Source organism: Echinops telfairi, unplaced genomic scaffold (assembly GCF_000313985.2).
Source record: "Echinops telfairi isolate 266 unplaced genomic scaffold, ASM31398v2 ScPeMD7_7469;HRSCAF=8507_0, whole genome shotgun sequence".
NCBI classification, from domain to species: domain Eukaryota; kingdom Metazoa; phylum Chordata; class Mammalia; order Afrosoricida; family Tenrecidae; genus Echinops; species Echinops telfairi.
The window spans coordinates 12,431,962-12,442,010 of NW_022111372.1; the positions used below are offsets into that span (position 1 = coordinate 12,431,962).

The 10,049-nt window shown below is 37.3% G+C and overlaps 1 non-coding gene across 1 annotated transcript; it reads right to left on the minus strand.

Moving 5' to 3' along the window:
* Positions 1-7,444: 7,444 nt before the first annotated feature.
* On the minus strand, positions 7,445-7,608 carry LOC115873668. The gene has a single exon (XR_004048557.1). It is a non-coding gene; the product is annotated as a U1 spliceosomal RNA (small nuclear RNA).
* Positions 7,609-10,049: the final 2,441 nt, after the last annotated feature.

Genomic DNA, 10,049 nt, shown 5'->3' on the forward strand with positions numbered 1-10,049 from the left:
CACAATGATACAATAGTGTGTTTAGGATCTTTTGATACCTGGTACTTGATCCCATTGACACTTCATGATTGCACAGACTGGTGTGCTTCTTCCATGTTGGCTTTGTTGCTTCCCTGCTGGATGGGCGCTTGTTTAACTTCAAGCCTCTAAGACCCCAGACACTGTATCTTTTGATAGCCGGGCACCATCAGCTTCACCACATTTGCTTGTGCAGCCATTTTGTCTTCAGCTATGGTGTTGGGAAGGTGACTATCAAAGAGTCTTGCATTGATTTCTGACAGATTTTACTATCCTGTCTCTCTAATGGGAAGATAAGTTTAAAGGGATTTTTTTTTTTTTGCTGAAAATTTCATTGGTAAAACAAATCAAACAAATTAAGTAAAGCTATTTAAAATCATACTTTTAAGATTAACAAAAGGAGCCCTAGTGGATTAAGTATTCTTTTGTACAAGGATGAGGCAGTCTTATTCTGGAACAAGGGATATCACTGCTGATGTAAGATGGATGTTGATTGAAAGCAAAGAATTCCATGAAGATGTTTATTTGTGTCATATTGAATATATGAAGGAATTTGATCATAACACAATATGGATAGCCTTGAGAAGAAGAGGAATTCCAGATAACTTAATTGTGTTCCTGAGGAACTTGTACATGAATTAAGAGGCAGTTGTGCAAAGGCAATAGGACGAGTGCATGGTTCAAAATCAGGAAAGGTTTGCATCAAGGTAGTTTTATTCAAACAGTTTGATGAGAAAATCAAAAAAATCTGGCATGTATGAAGAATAATGTGGCATTAGGACTATAGGAAACTTGTTAACAACCTGTAATATGTATACGACACAACCTTGCTTATTGAAAGTGAATAGGACTTGAGGCAATAGCTAATGAAGATCAAGGATTGCAGCATTGAGTATGGATTACACCTCAATATAAAGAAGACCCAAATCCCTAAAAATGGACTAATAGGGAACATCATGATAAATGGAGAAAAGATTGAAGTTGTCAAGGATTTTGTCTGGCTTAAATACACAATTAATTAATGCTTATGGAAGCAGCAGTCAAGAGATCAAACAATGATTATATTGGGTAAACTTGGTACACAAGACCTCTTTAGAGCGTTGAAAATCAACTATGTTACTCTGAAGTCTAAGGTGCACCTGACCCAAGCCAGGGTATTTTTCATTTCTTCATATGCATGTAAAAGTTGAAAGATATTGAATAAGGAAGACTGAAGAATAATCCATATGTTTGAATTGTGGTGCTGGGGACGAATATTGAAATTTCCATGGAATGATGAAAGGAGAAAAAATCTGTCCTGGACAAAGTATGGCTCTTCTGCTCATTAGAGGCAAGAATGGTGAGACTTCATCTTACAGATTATGGACATGTTAGTAGGAGAGAGTAGTCCCTGGAGAAGGACATCATGCTTGGTAAGGTAGAGGGGCAGCAAAAAGGATGAAGGCCCTGGAGATGGATTGACACAGTGGCTTCACCAGTGGTCTCAAGTATAGACACCGTTGAGATGATACTGTGGGACCAGGCAGTGCTTCGTTATGGTGTGCACAGGGTTGCTGTGGTTTGGAATAACAACTACAACATGAACAATGTGGTTAGATACTTGATATGTTGATTAAATAAAAGCTAAATTTCTGCATCAAGTCTGAAAATAAGTTTTAATCAAAAATTAAAAAGAGCATTCCAATGGGACTTAGACCTATACTCCGTTGTGGGGGGAACATTCACTAACATTTTATTCTATATGTTATTTTATACATTATTTTTTCTACTATGGGCAATAGAAATAATATGAAAACACTCTTCCCATAGAAAGTAGTTCTTGTTGTACAAAGATCTTTCTTTATTTCCAAATTGTATGGCAGAGTTATAATAGTGACTTTATGGCAAAGATATGGGAATAAAATTTGTACACCAGGAGATTGAATATAACTACTTTTTTTAGCATATAAAATCCTCAGGATATAGTCCCTCTAAAGGGAAAAAGAAAAATCTCTAACTATTATAGTCTCTACTCTCTTTTATCTTCACATCTCTGTAAGCCTTGATTTAAGCTAAATGCATCATTAATCTTTAACATATCCACCAAAGAACACAATTAAAGTCAAATAGAATAATGAGCAGCATTACAAGGACTACAAAGTAGCACACCCAAGAATGCCTTCAATTATTCCATATGTTGTATAATTATACACACCCACTCATTTTCAGAGTCAGACTCAGAAAGAGGTTAACCCATTAGATGAATGCAAATTAGAATATATGAATGATTCTGTTAATTTGGGGATCAAAACCAAGAAACATATGGTTAGCTCATAAAATAAAGTCAGACTTTAGTGATAGCAACAAAATAAAAAGTTGTCAGTGAATCAGTCATGATTCATTGAAACCTTATATGTGCTGGATAAGAAATATGCTCCTTAGGACTTGCAATGGCTCATTGTTTAGAAGTGGACACCATGTCTTCAATGCACTTCTTGATAAACTGAAGCCTCTGACCTATCAATTAGCCAATGCACACATTATCCTTCTGCAACACCCAAGAACTCAAAAAAAATAATTTGATGTTTATATTCTATTCCTTCTACCCTTTAACCTTGATTTCACAAAACATGGGTTTATTAATTTGATGGTCAGATTTTATGTCAATTTATTGTATCTGGATGTAGGTAGATGTGGAGCCCAACCTATCTAGCATATTTCACCTTGAGGCTACCTCCTTGGGCTATGGTCTGTTGTGTAAGTGAGTCCCTAGGCAGGACTAAATTCCCTCTTGCCCCTTTACCTTCTACTGGATCTGGATCCTCTGTCTGGTTCATGGATATCTTGTTATATTCCCAGCCAAACCCATGAGCCATCTGAAGACTTCCAACTGTGGATCCATTTGGCCAATGTTGGATTCATTCACTACCCTATGGACCTCCTGCTTCATCTTCATACTGCATGTTCATCAGGTCCTTCAGCTGCATGAGTCAGGAGAAGCATCAAGCTTACATCTGACCAATTGACTTGAACCAGAATGGACTTATCTTCTTCTAAATCAGCAGTTCTCAACCCATGGGTCACCACCCCTTTGGGGGTCAAATGACCCTTTCACAGGGGTCATCCAAATCACAATAATAGCAAAATTACAGTTATGAAGTAGCAACAAAAATAATTTTATGGTTGGAGGGTCACCACGACAAGAGGAACTAAATTAAAGTGCCATGACATTAGGAAGGTTGAGAACCACTGAAGAAGTCCTGGAAGTACTCACTCATCTATGCAAGGAAATTTGGAAGACAGCTATTTGGTCAACTGACTGAAAGAAATTCATATGTGTGCCCTGTGTTAGTCCTGGTAGACTAGAGAAACAAATCCACAGAAACTCATATGTGTATAAGAGAGTTTATATAAAGGGTAATTGGTTATATATATGGATAGAGATATACAGCATGAAGGAATATAAGAGCTAACTAGTCCACATAGAAGTTCAGAGGGCTCAGTTCAACTCACTTCCATGAAACAGGTAATATACTGGAAGTCCTTCAACTCACAAGGGCTACTGTGTTCAAGGTCAAGGAAGCAAACAGCTGAGTCTTCTGTAGAGCAACGCAAGCCATCCAACCACAGGCAGTACCATAATGTGTCCATCTGGGTAGACTAAAGAAACAAATCTTTAGCCACCCATATGTACACAATAAAAAGGTTTATATACAAGAGCAATTGAATACTGAGAAAACATCCTAGCCCAGTCAGATCAAGTCCATAAGTCCAATATTAACCCATATATCTGATATGAAGCTCTAACGTCCTCCTCAGACTCATTAAACCCATGCAATGACATCACAATACCGAGTGCAGGAAGATCACAGGTCACTGGGTTGGAAGTCTTCTGGATCCAGTGGCATTGTAAGCATCTCAGAGCTAGCAGGGGTCTCTATGTGGCTTCTCCAGCTCCAGAGGTTTGGTTGCCTCAGGGTAGGTCCATGAGGCTTCTCCAGCTCCCAGAGCGTAGTACCATGTATCTTTTCAGTAGAGCATCATCTCAGGAGTGAGCAGAGAGAGTTTGTCTCCCACCTCCAAGGAGGAAAAATCAGACTTTCCAGAATTCTCAGGAGAAAACCATTCCCACACAGAAGCTTCATTGGCTATGATCTGACTGACAGACTAGACTCCATGCCTTCACTGTTAATCCTCTCAAGTCGCAAATTGACATCAGATTATGTAACTACTACATTCTTTGTCCAAAGAAAGATGACCCAATAGAGTGCTCAAATTATAGAATATCACTGATAACACATGCAAATAAATTTTCGCTTAAGATAATCCAACAATGGTTGCAGGAGTACATTGCAAAAATCTACCAGAGGTTCAGGACATATTCAGAAGAACATGTGGAACAAGAGATATCATTGCTGCTGTCAGATGGATCTTGATTTAAAGCAGAGACTACCAGAAAGATGTTTACTTGTGTTTCATTGACTATGGGAAAGCATTAATCTTTGTGGACCAATAAACTGTGGATAACCTTGAGAAGAATGGATATTCCAGAACATTTCATTATGCACATTTGAAGTGTGTACATGGATCAATGGCCATTGTGAAAACAGAAAAAGGAATACTGCATGGTTTAAAGTCAGCAAAAATTTGCATCAGGGTTATATCTTTTTACCATACTTATTCAATATATATGTTGAGTAAATCATCAAAGTAGCTGGATTATATTAAGAGGAATGTGGCATCATGATTGGTAGAAGTCTGGACCAATAGGTACAACATCATGATAAATGGAGGAAAGGTTGATGTTGTCAAGAATTTTGTCTTACTTGGATCATAGAATCAGCAGTCAAGAGATGAGAAGACAATTATAATTAGGAAATCTGCTGCATAAGACCTCTTTAGAGTTTTGAGGAGCAAGGATATTATTTTGAGGACTGAGGTGCACGTGTCCCAAGCCATGGTAGTCCCCATGGTATGTGAATAATGAAGACTGTAGAGAACAGAAGCATTTGAATAGTGGTACTGAAGAAGACTATTGAAAGTACCATGGACTTCTAAAGGGATAAATTACTCTGTCTCAGAAGAAGTAAGGCCAGAGTACTCCTTAGAGGCAAGGATGGCAAGACTTTGTCTTACATACTTTGGACATATTGTCAGCAGAGACCAGTCATTGGCGAAGGACATCATATTTGGTAAAGTGGGAAGGCAGCAAAAAACAGGAAAAGCTTTGATGAAATGGATTGACACATTGGCTGCCTCAATGGGTGCAGGCATAGGAACGATTATAAGTATGGTAGAGGATCATGTAGTGATTCATTCTGTTGTGCATAGATAGGGTCTCTATGGTTTGGAGCTCACTCGACAGCATCAAACAACAACAACTACTACTTTATTAACCATCATATCCTTCTCCAGGGAATGGTCTTCCTGACATGTTCAAAATAGGTAAGATGACATCTTGCCATCCTTGCCGCTAAGGAGTACTCTGGCTGTACTACATCCAAAGACAGATATGTTTGACATTTGGTGGTCCATTGTACTTTCATGTATGTTTGATGGATTAATGCAGCTTTGTCAATATGAGAATATAGGGAAGATGGTATGTTGGTACTATCTACAACACATAATTGGTGAAGATAAAAGATGGATTCAGAAGATCAGAAGCCCAGCCCAAATTCCTATTCAAAGACATCAAAGCTTATTCTTGTGACACGAAAAAGAGGCCTACTTCTTCTAATAACAGAGCTGCTGTCACTGGAAATCAATCCCAGTCTCTTGTCATACAAATAACTGAATTACAAACTGAATTACAAAACTATCTTAATTCTCCCCTAGAAAGGTATCTGATATTAAAGTGAGAGCACGGTTTGGAAAGAAATGGAATCCCGAAACTTGGGATATGGACATATGTGCTTGTAATCCGCTGGATGGAGACATTGAGCTCCTAGATTCCATGAGCCACTCCAGTCACGCACCGGCTCTCCCATCTGAAGAGATTATTAATTCAGTCTAGTAAAACCATTACGCCTCCCCTACACACACACTTGTAGACAGTATCTCAATTCTGCATGCTGAAACGGCACCTAGGGCTGTATTTGGAGCATTGTCTGTGACAGACACCTAGTAAAATATTGCTATAATTTCCCAGGAAACAGTCTCCCCACCCAGTATGTCTTTTAGATCTGTAATGACACATAATTTACAACAGTGTCAAAAGGGAAGTGTAGGTGGTGACCCAAGCAGGGTTCAATATAGTCCTAAAGAACTGCTAGAGTTTTATAATATTTACAGACAGAAGCCTGGAGAATGTGTGTGGCAATTGTTATTATGGGTGTGGGATAATGGTCCAAAAAATAAACTTGGATTTGTCTGAGTTTATCAATACAGGCCCATTGAATGCATTCTTCATTTAGGGTTTCAGCTTGAGTGGTTAGGAAAGAATGTAATATTTTATTTTCTTGATTCACTTCAGTTATCAGGTGGCTTATAGTAAATTAAGTTGAAGTAACATAACTACATCAGTATACTGCTTGAGTGTCTTTATCAGGATAAATCCATAAACCCACAAACAGAACGCCCCCAAGTCACATCTTTTACAAACAACTTTTTGAAGGAGACCCTGCATCTCTGAAAACTCCTGTAGTTGCTATTTTATGTTAATCAGGTTTCACAGTGGTAACTGCCTTAATTAAATTAAGACGCAACTACAGCACAGCTAGGTAGCAACATCTTGCAGAGTTGAGGTAATGTTCTCAGGAAGACTGTATGTGCTCTAAACAAGGGTCCAACATTTGGACCTGTTTCTCAAACAGCAAGGATTCATGGCTCCAAGAACTAAGGGATGGAAATGGGAGTGGGGAGAGTCACTTTTACTCCTAATGACCCACTTGCCATGTTTTTACTTCCTGTCCCTGCAGCCTCAGGCCCTTTGGGCCTGAGGTCTTAGTTCCAGTGGAAGGAATACCCCTTCTTGCAGATGCAACACTGAACTTATTGAAATGGAAGTTCAGAATCCCTCCTGGTCATTGTGCAATCCTTATGCCTCTAGATAAACAGACAGAAAGGGAGTTTTTTTCATTTAACGGTATGATAGATCATGATTACTGTGTGCAAATTGGATTAGCATTGCATAATAAAGAATTATATGTCTGGATTCTAGGCGATTCCTTAGATCATCTCTTACCATGTTCTGTGATTAAAGTCAATGTTAAACTATAGCAACTCAATTCTGACATGATTACTAATGACCCAGCCTCTTCAGGAATGAAGGCTTGGGTGACCCCCTCTCCACAGAGAAAGAACCATGACAGTCCGAGGTACTTGCTAAGTGTAAAGGGAATGCAGATTATATAGTGAAAGAAGGTACTTTTACATACCAGCTACAGCCACAAGAGAAGCTGCAGGAACAAGGTCGATAATTTTATTTTATTTTTTTAATTAATTAATTTAGAGGAGAGTGCATACACAGTCCCCCACTACCACAAATTATGTGGTTGAGTTTCCTACATTTGGGGAAATCACAGTGGTCAGCACATCCAGGCTGCAAAGGACAGACCTAGCCCTGGGAAAACCACCTTTGTGATCATGGTATCTCCCCTGCCAGGTAAGTATGAGGTCTATAATTTTTTAATGAGTAATTCCTTTTGTATTATTATTTTTTTGAGTAATTCCTTTGTATTGGTATGTATCAGACATTTTTGTTCTGTTGACTTACCATATATAAGATGAAAATGGGGTTAGTGCTTGATAGTTACATCATGTTAGGCACACATACGTGTTTATTATTAGTCTTTGTTTCAAGGTTTTGTATGGTTAAAGAGTTGTATACAAGTGTTAACAATGGGTGGTCTATGATGGTTAGATTTTATGGCTAGTCAAAATCCCTTGGTAAAAACAGGGGTGGTGCCCATCCTACCAATCATGTCAAGACCTGATGACACCTCCTTCAGTGTATAAGCTTTGAGTGAGAGAGACCCTGAGCAAAACTGAGCTCTTTTCCTTCACCTTCTGCTACATCTGGAACCTATGTAAAGTTTGTTGATCTCTCATTATATTCCCTGTCAATCCCAGAAACCATCTGAGCGTGGAAGAGCTTGGGTTTATTCAGCTGACCTCATACTTATTCAGCTCTGTATCCACCAGCCTAGGGCTCTCCTGCTTCATCTTTCTGCTTCCTGTTCATAAGGTCCTGCAGACCATGAATCAGGAAACTTAAATCAGATTGAATTTAACTCGCATCTACAACATTGTAAGCCATTTTTAAAATATAAATCTCTTTAGATACACATGCACATGCAATTGTCACTGATTTGCTTCTCTAGGAAACCTAACCTAACAGTAAAATGTATGCTGTTTACTAAATAGCACATATGTCCATTGAATGAAACCTGGAATTTTGACAATCTTACTTCCCCAAATCATTATACTTGGATTATATAACTAGTTTTCAATCCTTACTCTGTTTCAGAATCACCTGGAAGAAAGTCTGAGCTCTAAACTAGAAATGTGCTTTCAGCTAATGATTCCAGTGTGGAACCAGGTTTTGGAACTATTGTGATAAATTATCTCTAAGTTATCTCTGATTGAGGTTGACCAATCTAAAAATTTATATCTGTGTTCTCACATTGACTCAATCCTTTCCCCACAGAACTCTAAAATTAACTAGGTAATAGAATTCCTCAGTTTGGGGGAAAATTGCATGTTACTGATTTTACATATTCCATGACATTAAAAACATCAACAGCAGAAAATAAACAAACAAAAGAAAATATTTGGCTTACATTACTTTAATTAATGACTGCAATAGGAAGACAAAAAAAACAAAATAAAAATTGAATATCCATATCATATCCTTTCTACCAGCTAAGAATAAGGGAAGACCTAAGAGAAACACTTTTAAATGATAAGATTTCATTTTAAATCGTGACCCTCATCATGATTGCCCTATTTGAAACAATTTTTTTATAGTGGTTAATCAAATAACTATTTTTTGAAGCAAAATGATCTCGCCTTAGTAGACTTTCTTTAATTTATTTTCTACATGGTATCCATCTAGGCTTGAATAAAGAATCAAAACATGTTTCAGTGTAATTGTAGCTACCTTTAGGGTTTTTTGTTTTTTTTAGAATTTTCAGCCTCTTTTTTTGAACAGTTTTATTGGAATATAATTCACATATCTTATAATTCAATAGTTGATTCAAAATAAAAAGAGTTGCACAGTCATTGCCACAATAATTTAACACATTTTCTTTTTGTGTGTACTCGCTGTTGTTCACTCTATTTTCCCCCCAACCTCACATAACATACCACTAAGAGTCCATTATTCCAATGATTGTCTTTGTAGATTTAGCTGTCCTATATTTCACATACAGAAAACATATAAAAACCAAAAACAATAGCAAAGTAAAACAGAGAAAAACTTCAATTGAAATGAAAACATGATTTATTAAAAACTAGAACAAATTTTAAAAGGGTCAAAAGGAAGATCAAATGATAAGGTGTTAAATTTTAATTTAATTGCATCTACAGTAATCCACTTTCCAATGCACTCTGCATGATTAATGACATTATCGATAGAATTAACTTATGTCCCAGGTGCATGATTGATGAAGCTTTCTGACACAGAATGACAATGATGTCTCTAGGGTGACATATATACTATAAAGAAATACAAACTAAGGACATATGAATGGATTTGGGGCTCAGAATTAATTCTAGCCTCAATTTAAAAACAATTTGTCTTTATGACACGACCCTACTTAATGCCCACCCTCATGAAGAGATCACTAAAAATATGGGTGCTATACAAAGTGTGCTGAAGAAACTAGATAGTGCCCTGTTATCAGAAAAAAATAGCATATGAGGTCTTAAAGTATTAACTTCAAATAAGCAGCCCTAGAAGTGAGGTAATAAAATTCAAATCTGAAGGCGGTATCAAAGTTAAATTGTGACTATCAAAGTATCAAAGTATCAAAGCTTAAATTGTGACTATTTGGTTTCCAGAAATCTACGCATGACAATGGAAACCCAAAATCCATTTTCAAGGTCTGTAC